The 12,500-nt window shown below is 47.4% G+C and overlaps 1 protein-coding gene across 2 annotated transcripts in view; it reads right to left on the bottom strand.

The window, feature by feature from the left end:
• LOC129869657 (MOB kinase activator 3B-like) overlaps positions 1-12,500 on the bottom strand; it is a 55,513-nt gene that overhangs the window by 11,418 nt on the left and 31,595 nt on the right. The gene's annotated exons all lie outside the window — the stretch shown is intronic.

The following is a 12,500-nucleotide window of genomic DNA, read 5'->3' as shown; positions in this document are numbered from 1 at the left end:
TTTACCCTGCAGTATGAACACAGAGTCTGTTTACCCTGCAGTATGGACACAAATAGTCTGTTTACCCTGCAGTATGGACACAGAGTCTGTTTACCCTGCAGTATGAACACAGAGTCTGTTTACCCTGCAGTATGAACACAGAGTCTGTTTACCCTGCAGTATGAACACAGAGTCTGTTTACCCTGCAGTATGAACACAGAGTCTGTTTACCCTGCAGTATGGACACAGAGTCTGTTTACCCTGCAGTATGGACACAAACAGAGTCTGTTTACCCTGCAGTATGGACACAGAGTCTGTTTACCCTGCAGTATGGACACAGAGTCTGTTTACCCTGCAGTATGGTCACAGAGTCTGTTTACCCTGCAGTATGGACACAGAGTCTCTTTACCCTGCAGTATGGACACAGAGTCTGTTTACCCTGCAGTATGGACACAAATAGTCTGTTTACCCTGCAGTATGGACACAGAGTCTGTTTACCCTGCAGTATGGACACAGAGTCTGTTTACCCTGCAGTATGAACACAGAGTCTGTTTACCCTGCAGTATGAACACAGAGTCTGTTTACCCTGCAGTATGGACACAAACAGAGTCTGTTTACCCTGCAGTATGAACACAGAGTCTGTTTACCCTGCAGTATGAACACAGAGTCTGTTTACCCTGCAGTATGGACACAGAGTCTGTTTACCCTGCAGTATGAACACAGAGTCTGTTTACCCTGCAGTATGGACACAGAGTCTGTTTACCCTGCAGTATGAACACAGAGTCTGTTTACCCTGCAGTATGAACACAGAGTCTGTTTACCCTGCAGTATGGACACAGTGTCTGTTTACCCTGCAGTATGGACACAAACAGAGTCTGTTACCCTGCAGTATGAACACAGAGTCTGTTTACCCTGCAGTATGGACACAGAGTCTGTTTACCCTGCAGTATGAACACAGAGTCTGTTTACCCTGCAGTATGAACACAGAGTCTGTTTACCCTGCAGTATGGACACAGAGTCTGTTTACCCTGCAGTATGAACACAGAGTCTGTTTACCCTGCAGTATGGACACAGAGTCTGTTTACCCTGCAGTATGGACACAGAGTCTGTTTACCCTGCAGTATGGACACAGAGTCTGTTTACCCTGCAGTATGAACACAGAGTCTGTTTACCCTGCAGTATGGACACAGAGTCTGTTTACCCTGCAGTATGAACACAGAGTCTGTTTACCCTGCAGTATGAACACAGAGTCTGTTTACCCTGATGTATGGACACAGAGTCTGTTTACCCTGCAGTATGGACACAGAGTCTGTTTACCCTGCAGTATGAACACAGAGTCTGTTTACCCTGCAGTATGGACACAGAGTCTGTTTACCCTGCAGTATGGACACAGAGTCTGTTTACCCTGCAGTATGGACACAGAGTCTGTTTACCCTGCAGTATGAACACAGAGTCTGTTTACCCTGCAGTATGAACACAGAGTCGGTTTACCCTGCAGTATGGACACAGAGTCTGTTTACCCTGCAGTATGGACACAGAGTCTGTTTACCCTGCAGTATGGACACAGAGTCTGTTTACCCTGCAGTATGAACACAGAGTCTGTTTACCCTGCAGTATGAACACAGAGTCTGTTTACCCTGCAGTATGGACACAAACAGAGTCTGTTACCCTGCAGTATGGACACAAACAGAGTATGTTAGTGGCAACATGGATAATGTTTCCTCACTGACATGCCACACAACCCGTATCCCACTCTGGTAATACAGGGAGGAGGTGAGGGCCCTCGGAGTGTGGTGTCAGGAAAATAACCTCACACTCAACGTCAACAAAACAAAGGAGATGATCGTGGACTTCAGGAAACAGCAGAGGGAGCACCCCCCCTATCCACATGGACGGGACAGTAGTTGAGAGGGTAGTAAGTTTTAAGTTCCTCGGCGTACACATCACGGACAAACTATCAGACTACAGGACAGACCAAGACAGACCAGGACAATACAACCAGACTATCACACTACAGGACAGACCAGGACAGACCAGGACAGACTACAGGACAGACCAGGACAATACAACCAGACTATCAGACTACAGGACAGACCAGGACAGACCAGGACAATACAACCAGACTATCAGACTACAGGACAGACCAGGACAGACCAGGACAATACAACCAGACTATCAGACTACAGGACAGACCAGGACAGACCAGGACAATACAACCAGACTATCAGACTACAGGACAGACCAGGACAGACCAGGACAATACAACCAGACTATCAGACTACAGGACAGACCAGGACAGACCAGGACAATACAACCAGACTATCAGACTACAGGACAGACCAGGACAGACCAGGACAATACAACCAGACTATCAGACTACAGGACAGACCAGGACAGACCAGGACAGACTACAGGACAGACCAGGACAATACAACCAGACTATCACACTACAGGACAGACCAGGACAGACCAGGACAATACAACCAGACTATCAGACTATAGGACAGACCAGGACAGACCAGGACAATACAACCAGACTATCAGACTATAGGACAGACCAGGACAATACAACCAGACTATCAGACTATAGGACAGACCAGGACAGACCAGGACAATACAACCAGACTATCAGACTATAGGACAGACCAGGACAATACAACCAGACTATCAGACTACAGGACAGACCAGGACAGACCAGGACAGACTACAGGACAGACCAGGACAATACAACCAGACTATCAGACTACAGGACAGACACTACGGGTTACTACTGTCGGTCTCTCTCTGTTTGTCTGTCTGCATTTCTCTGTCTGTCTGCATTTCTCTGTCTGTCTGCATTTCTCTGTCTGTCTGTCTGTCTGTCTGTCTGTCTGTCTGTCTGTCTGTCTGTCTGTCTGTCTGTCTGTCTGTCTGTCTGTCCCCAAATACAGGTGCCAAGCTTGTAGCATCATACCCAAGAAGACTTGAGGCTGTAATCGCTGCCAAAGTGCTTCAACAAAGTACTTAGTAAAGGGTCTGAATACATATTTTTTTATATATATTTTTATGCTGAAACAGGAAAGGGCCTTCCCAAACTGTTGCCACAAAGTTGGAAGCACAGAATCATCTAGAATGTCATTGTATGCTGTAGCGTTAAGATTTCCCTTCACTGGAACTAAGGGGCCCGAACCATGAAAAACAGCCCCAGACCATTACTCCTCCTCCACCAAACTTTACAGTTGGTACTATGCATCCGGGCAGGTAGTGTTCTCCTGCATCCGCCAAACCTAGATTCATCTGTCGGACTGCCAAATGGTGAAGCGTGATTCATCACTCCATAGAACCACGTTTCCACTGCTCCAGAGTCCAATAGCAGCGAGCTTTACACCACTCCAGATAACCCTTGGCATTGTGCATGGTGATCTTAGGCTTGTGTGCGGCTGCTCGGCCATGGAAACCCATTTCATTATGCTCCAGACGAACAGTTCTTGTGCTGACATTGCTTCCAGAGGCAGTTTGGAACTCGGTAGTGAGTGTTGCAACACGTCTTTAGAGAGAGAAGGTCCTCTTATTCTCCAGTAACAGAGGACGTCCTGAACACGTCTTGAGAGAGAAGGTCCTCTTATTCTCCAGTAACAGAGGACGTCCTGAACACGTCTTTAGAGAGAGAAGGTCCTCTTATTCTCCAGTAACAGAGGACGTCCTGAACACGTCTTTAGAGAGAGAATGTCCTCTTATTCTCCAGTAACAGAGGACGTCCTGAACACGTCTTTAGAGAGAGAAGGTCCTCTTATTCTCCAGTAACAGAGGACGTCCTTAACACGTCTTTAGAGAGAGAAGGTCCTCTTATTCTCCAGTAACAGAGGACGTCCTGAACACGTCTTTAGAGAGAGAAGGTCCTCTTATTCTCCAGTAACAGAGGACGTCCTTAACACGTCTTTAGAGAGAGAAGGTCCTCTTATTCTCCAGTAACAGAGGACGTCCTGAACACGTCTTTAGAGAGAGAAGGTCCTCTTATTCTCCAGTAACAGAGGACGTCCTTAACACGTCTTTAGAGAGAGAAGGTCCTCTTATTCTCCAGTAACAGAGGACGTCCTGAACACGTCTTTAGAGAGAGAATGTCCTCTTGTTCAGAACGTACGCCTACTACATGAACCCAGCTAGCACCCTGTGTGTTTGTGTGGCAGTAGTCTGTTAGCCAGGTTAGATCTGATTAAGAGAGGATTGATCAAGGGGGTTTGAATTCATAATTAATTCATATAACTAATTATGGGCAGTAAACACACGTGTTTGTTTCAGTAAAGTTCATTACAATCCTCTTTACGGACACCAGCAACAAGCAAAAAGGAGTTCCAGATCGAGACTGTTCCTGACGGGGAACACTCTTGTTACTTTAAAACAGGGACCACAATGGAATAAAGTTCTCAACTTGATTGTCAAATGCCTGTCATTTTAACATCTATGTACTGTGTATATATACAGTTTGTGTATTTTTTTTCTCTTATCTGACACACATAGATGTTTTAAAGTCCATCAAACGCAATCAGTCATACAGACCCACAGAGAACCACAGCAGGGACTTTTCCATCAACATTTCCTGCCTATAGGGACCATCAATCATTTGAATGTGTGCCTCGTGCATGACAGGAGACGCTATCATTCAGAGCCTGAATGATCTGAGTTTTAGACTGATGGAGCTCAGTCCTCACTATGTGCCACTCTCATGTCAAAGTCATATAGGATCTCTGGTCTAAAGTAGTGTACTATATAGGGAATAGGGTTTGGGACCCAACCTCAGTCTCCCTAACCCAGTCACTCCGCTCCCCCGGGTCTGGTGAAACAGGATTATACGGGGATCTCACAATCCAGGAAAAGATTACTCCATTATTGCACAAAAGTATTAGGTTAAAGTTGAACCCGTGAGAATTCAACCATTCACGTCTACAACAGAGAAGCTGAATATATAACAGAGAAGCTGAATATACAACAGAGAAGCTGAATATATACATATATGCAATCAGTAAAGCCAACTTTAATCAGGGTAAATGTGAAGCCAGTCTATGTTGCTTATTTATATATTAAATCTGTTCAAAATCTCTTGACTGAAATCAAACAACATGAATCACCGGGAGTTTGGTTAAAACATTACAGTTTACAACAGACATCCACCATTAGATACATAGAACACTGTCATCATCAATCTATCACATCAAAGACAGTCACAGAGACAGCATGACGCTGGGTAACCTTTAACCCTAACCTGAAAGTGACACCACAGAGATAACAGAAGCGAGTCAGAGAGACACTGTCTCTGAAAACATAACATCACCTTAAAGGTGAAAGGTCAGCTACCTGCACCATGACCCTGGGTAATCCTAACCCTAACCTGACACTGAACCCCACAGCCATGACAGAGACAAATAACAGTGGACTGGCTCACTGCAGCTGCTGCTGCTGGGTTAGTAACAGACAACAGGGCCATACTGCTGCTGGGTTAGTAACAGACAACAGGGCCATACTGCTGCTGGGTTAGTAACAGACAACAGGGCCACACTGCTGCTGGGTTAGTAACAGACAACAGGGCCACACTGCTGCTGGGTTAGTAACAGACAACAGGGCCACACTGCTGATGGGTTAGTAACAGACAACAGGGCCATACTGCTGCTGGGTTAGTAACAGACAACAGGGCCATACTGCTGCTGGGTTAGTAACAGACAACAGGGCCATACATACAATGACTACCCTAACCCTGACTACCCTAACCCTAACCCTGACTACCCTAACCCTGACTACCCTAACCCTGACTACCCTAACCCTGACTATGACTACCCTAACCCCGACTACCCTAACCCTGAATACCCTAACCCTGACTACACTAACCCTGACCCTAACCCTGAATACCCTAACCCTGACTACCCTAACCCTGACTACCCTAACCCTGACTACCCTAACCCTGACTACCCTAACCCTGACCCTGACTATGACTACCCTAACCCTGACTACCCTAACCATGACTACACTAACCCTGACTACCTTAACCCTGACTACCCTAACCCTAACCCTGACTACCCTAACCCTGACTACACTAATCCTGACTACCCTAACCCTGACTACCCTAACCCTGACTACCCTAACCCTGACTACACTAACCCTGACTACCCTAACACTGACTACCCTAACCCTGACTATGACTACCCTAACCCTGACTATGACTACCCTAACCCTGACTACCCTAACCCTGACTATGACTACCCTAACCCTGACTACCCTAACCCTGACTACCCTAACCCTGACCCTGACTATGACTACACTAACCCTGACTACCCTAACCCTGACTACCCTAACCCTGACTATGACTACCCTAACCCCGACTACCCTAACCCTGACCCTGACTATGACTACCCTAACCCTGACTACTCTAACCCTGACCCTGACTATGACTACCCTAACCCTGACTACCCTAACCCTGACCCTGACTATGACTACCCTAACCCTGACTACCCTAACCCTGACTACCCTAACCCTGACTACCCTAACCCTGACTACCCTAACCCTGACCCTGACTATGACTACCCTAACCCTGACTACCCTAACCCTGACCCTAACCCTGACTACCCTAACCCTGACTACCCTAACCCTGACTACCCTAACCCTGACTACCCTAACCCTGACTACCCTAACCCTGACTACCCTAACTACCCTAACACTGACTACCCTAACCCTGACTACCCTAACCCTAACCCTAACTACCCTAACCCTGACTACCCTAAACCTAACCCTGAACACCCTAACCCTGACTACCCTAACACTGACTACCCTAACCCTAACTACCCTAACCTAATCCTAACTACCCTAACACTGACTACCCTAACCCTAACTACCCTAACCCTAACTACCCTAACACTGACTACCCTAACCCTGACTACCCTAACCCTAACTACCCTAACACTGACTACCCTAATCCTGACTACCCTAACCCTAACTACCCTAACCCTAACCCTGACTACCCTAACCCTGACTACCCTAACCCTAACTACCCTAACCCTGACTACCCTAATCCTGACTACCCTAACCCTGACTACCCTAACCCTGACTACCCTAACACTGACTACCCTAACCCTGACTACCCTAACCCTGACTACCCTGACCCTGACTACCCTGACCCTGACTACCCTAACCCTGACTACCCTAACCCTGACTACTCTAACCCTGACTACCCTAACCCTGACTACCCTAACCCTGTCTACCCTAACCCTGACTACCCTAACCCTAACTACCCTAACCCTAACCCTGACTACCCTAACCCTGACTACCCTAACCCTGACTACCCTAACCCTGACTACCCTAACCCTAACTACCCTAACCCTGACCACCCTAACCCTGACTACCCTAACCCTAACTACCCTAACCCTGACTACCCTAACCCTGACTACCCTAACCCTAACTACCCTGACCCTGACTACCCTAACACTGACTACCCTAACCCTGACCCTGACTACCCTAACACCTGACTACCCTAACCCTGACTACCCTAACCCTAACTACCCTAACCCTGACTACCCTAACCCTGACTACCCTAACACCTGGCTCAAAACAAGGCTACAACACCTGGCTCAAAACAAGGCTACTACACCTGGCTCAAAACAAGGCTACTACACCTGGCTCAAAACAAGGCTACAACACCTGGCTCAAAACAAGGCTACAACACCTGGCTCAAAACAAGGCTACAACACCTGGCTCAAAACAAGGCTACAACACCTGGCTCAAAACAAGGCTACTACACCTGGCTCAAAACAAGGCTACAACACCTGGCTCAAAACAAGGCTACAACACCTGGCTCAAAACAAGGCTACAACACCTGGCTCAAAACAAGGCTACAACACCTGGCTCAAAACAAGGCTACTACACCTGGCTCAAAACAAGGCTACTACACCTGGCTCAAAACAAGGCTACTACACCTGGCTCAAAACAAGGCTACTACACCTGGCTCAAAACAAGGCTACAACACCTGGCTTAAAACAAGGCTACTACACCTGGCTCAAAACAAGGCTACTACACCTGGCTCAAAACAAGGCTACTACACCTGGCTCAAAACAAGGCTACAACACCTGGCTCAAAACAAGGCTACTACACCTGGCTCAAAACAAGGCTACTACACCTGGCTCAAAACAAGGCTACAACACCTGGCTCAAAACAAGGCTACAACACCTGGCTCAAAACAAGGCTACTACACCTGGCTCAAAACAAGGCTACAACACCTGGCTCAAAACAAGGCTACTACACCTGGCTCAAAACAAGGCTACTACACCTGGCTCAAAACAAGGCTACAACACCTGGCTCAAAACAAGGCTACTACACCTGGCTCAAAACAAGGCTACTACACCTGGCTCAAAACAAGGCTACTACACCTGGCTCAAAACAAGGCTACAACACCTGGCTCAAAACAAGGCTACTACACCTGGCTCAAAACAAGGCTATTACACCTGGCTCAAAACAAGGCTACAACACCTGGCTCAAAACAAGGCTACAACACCTGGCTCAAAACAAGGCTACTACACCACCTGGCCCAAAACAAGGCTACTACACCTGGCTCAAAACAAGGCTACAACACCTGGTTCACTCTCTCCACGGTGATACAGTACAGTAAAAACATCCTATTAAAACAAGGTTTGTTAAGTCCTTGGAGTGTTGGTGGGAAAGTACTGGGTGGATAGAGTGCTCCCTCTTCCCCTGGTTCATTAGTGTTTAATAAAGCATGGGACTGCTCCACAACACACCCCATGGACACACACACACACACACACACACACACACACACACACACACACACACACACACACACACACACACACACACACACACACACACACACACACACACACACACACACACACACACACACACACACATACACACACACATACACACACACACACGTGTGTGGTGACAGGTTTGAACATGCTCCAGGGTGAATTATTGATGTCTAGCTGAGGGCACAGTGGAACCTAAAAAGAGGGATGAAAAAGAGAGAGGGAGGAGAGAGAGAGGGAGGATACAGAGAGAGAGAGAGAGGAGAGAGAGGGAGGAGAGCGAGAGAGAGAGAGAGAGGATAGAGAGAGAGAGAGAGGATAGAGAGAGAGGGAGGGAAGATAGAGAGAGAGAGAGAGGGCGGAAGGATAGAGAGAGAGAGAGAGAGAGAGAGAGAGAGAGAGAGAGAGAGAGAGAGAGAGAGAGAGAGAGAGAGAGAGAGAGAGAGAGAGGGGGGATAAAGAGTGAGGAAAGAGAGTGAGGAAAGAGATAGAGGGAGGAGAAAGAGAGTGAGAGAGAGAGTGAGGATAGAGAGAGGGAGGATGAAGATAGAGAAGGAGGATAGATAGAGAGAGGAGAAAGATATGGAGACAAGATAGAGATACAAGAAAAAGAGAGGAGAGAACTCTCACAGTCGCTATGCGGTGACTCGTGTGCCTACAGGCTGCCGGCCATGGAACAAAGGTAATCATTCTGGGATATCATGGTGGCACCGTGGTGGGAACAGGCTAGGGACTCGTTCCAAATGGCACCCTATTCCCTATTTAGTGCACTTCTTCTGACCAGAGCCCTATGGGCCCCCTACGGGCCCTGGTTATACGTAGTGCACTATAAATGGAATAAGGTGCCAATTGGGCGGCTCACCAGAGCTTTGGCAGATCAGATGTATCTGCATTATTCAAAGGCTGAACTGAGGACGATACTGCTGTACTCTGTCACCCATCACCTGTTACCAAACTGACACCCATCATCTGTTACCAGACTGACACCCATCATCTGTTACCAGACTGACACCCATCATCTGTTACCAGACTGACACCCATCATCTGTTACCAGACTGACACCCATCATCTGTTACCAGACTGACACCCATCACCTGTTACTATACTGACACCCATCACCTGTTACTATACTGACACCCATCACCTGTTACCAGACTGACACCCATCACCTGTTACTATACTGACATCCATCACCTGTTACCAGACTGACACCCATCACCTGTTACCAGACTGACACCCATCACCTGTTACCAAACTGACACCCATCATCTGTTACCAGACTGACACCCATCATCTGTTACCAGACTGACACCCATCACCTGTTACTATACTGACACCCATCACCTGTTACTATACTGACACCCATCACCTGTTACCAGACTGACACCCATCACCTGTTACTATACTGACATCCATCACCTGTTACCAGACTGACACCCATCACCTGTTACCAGACTGACACCCATCACCTGTTACCAGACTGACACCCATCACCTGTTACCAGACTGACACCTATCATCTGATACTATACTGACACCCATCACCTGTTACCAGACTGACACCCATCACCTGTTACCAGACTGACACCCATCACCTGTTACTATACTGACACCCATCATCTGTTACTATACTGACACCCATCACCTGTTACCAGACTGACACCCATCACCTGTTACTATACTGACATCCATCACCTGTTACCAGACTGACACCCATCACCTGTTACCAGACTGACACCCATCACCTGTTACCAGACTGACACCCATCACCTGTTACCAGACTGACACCTATCATCTGATACTATACTGACACCCATCACCTGTTACCAGACTGACACCCATCACCTGTTACCAGACTGACACCCATCACCTGTTACTATACTGACACCCATCATCTGTGTAGACCATGTATCTGATGCTGTCTGGGCAGTGAAACAGCACCTCTCTGTCTCAGTATGTGTAAACCATGTATCTGATGCTGTCTGGACAGGGAAACAGCTCCTCTCTGTCTCAGTATGTGTAGACCATGTATCTGATGCTGTCTCAGTATGTGTAGACCATGTATCTGATGCTGTCTGGGCAGTGAAACAGCACCTCTCTGTCTCAGTATGTGTAGACCATGTATCTGATGCTGTCTCAGTATGTGTAAACCATGTATCTGATGCTGTCTGGACAGTGAAACAGCACCTCTCTGTCTCTGTATGTGTAGACCATGTATCTGATGCTGTCTGGACAGTGAAACAGCATCCCCTCTGTCTCAGTATGTGTAAACCATGTATCTGATGCTGTCTGGACAGTGAAACAGCATCCCCTCTGTCTCAGCATGTGTAGACCATGTATCTGATGCTGTCTGGACAGTGAAACAGCACCTCTCTGTCTCAGTATGTGTAGACCATGTATCTGATGCTGTCTGGACAGTGAAACAGCACCTCTCTGTCTCAGTATGTGTAGACCATGTATCTGATGCTGTCTGGACAGTGAAACAGCATCCCCTCTGTCTCAGTATGTGTAGACCATGTATCTGATGCTGTCTCAGTATGTGTAGTCCAGGTATCTGATGCTGTCTGGACAGTGAAACAGCGCCCCTCTGTCTCAGTATGTGTAGACCATGTATCTGATGCTGTCTGGACAGTGAAACAGCACCTCTCTGTCTCAGTATGTGTAGACCATGTATCTGATGCTGTCTCAGTATGTGTAGACCATGTATCTGATGCTGTCTGGCCAGTGAAACAGCACCTCTCTGTCTCAGTATGTGTAAACCATGTATCTGATGCTGTCTGGACAGTGAAACAGCGCCCCTCTGTCTCTCTATGTGTAGACCATGTATCTGATGCTGTCTGGACAGTGAAACAGCGCCCCTCTGTCTCTCTATGTGTAGACCATGTATCTGATGCTGTCTGGACAGGGAAACAGCACCTCTCTGTCTCTCTATGTGTAGACCATGTATCTGATGCTGTCTGGACAGTGAAACAGCACCTCTCTGTCTCTCTATGTGTAGACCATGTATCTGATGCTGTCTGGACAGTGAAACAGCACCTCTCTGTCTCTCTATGTGTAGACCATGTATCTGATGCTGTCTGGACAGGGAAACAGCACCTCTCTGTCTCAGTATGTGTAGACCATGTATCTGATGCTGTCTGGCCAGTGAAACAGCACCTCTCTGTCTCAGTATGTGTAAACCATGTATCTGATGCTGTCTGGACAGTGAAACAGCGCCCCTCTGTCTCTCTATGTGTAGACCATGTATCTGATGCTGTCTGGACAGTGAAACAGCGCCCCTCTGTCTCTCTATGTGTAGACCATGTATCTGATGCTGTCTGGACAGGGAAACAGCACCTCTCTGTCTCTCTATGTGTAGACCATGTATCTGATGCTGTCTGGACAGTGAAACAGCACCTCTCTGTCTCTCTATGTGTAGACCATGTATCTGATGCTGTCTGGACAGGGAAACAGCACCTCTCTGTCTCAGTATGTGTAGACCATGTCTCTGATGCTGTCTGGACAGTGAAACAGACCCTCTCTGTCTCAGTATGTGTAGACCATGTATCTGATGCTGTCTGGACAGTGAAACAGCGCCCCTCTGTCTCTCTATGTGTAGACCATGTATCTGATGCTGTCTGGACCAAAAGAGTATGGCATGTTGCGACCTTAGCATTTGATTGATTGATGCCAGAAAGCATTTGGCTTCACTTGATGAAAAAAAGGATAAAATAATTAGCCAATGAGCGTTGAG

The sequence above is a fragment of the Salvelinus fontinalis genome, chromosome 2 (genome assembly GCF_029448725.1).
Source record: "Salvelinus fontinalis isolate EN_2023a chromosome 2, ASM2944872v1, whole genome shotgun sequence".
In the NCBI taxonomy this organism is placed as follows: domain Eukaryota; kingdom Metazoa; phylum Chordata; class Actinopteri; order Salmoniformes; family Salmonidae; genus Salvelinus; species Salvelinus fontinalis.
The sequence above is the reverse complement of the archived record's forward strand: the minus strand, read 5'-3'. Positions and strand labels throughout refer to the sequence as shown.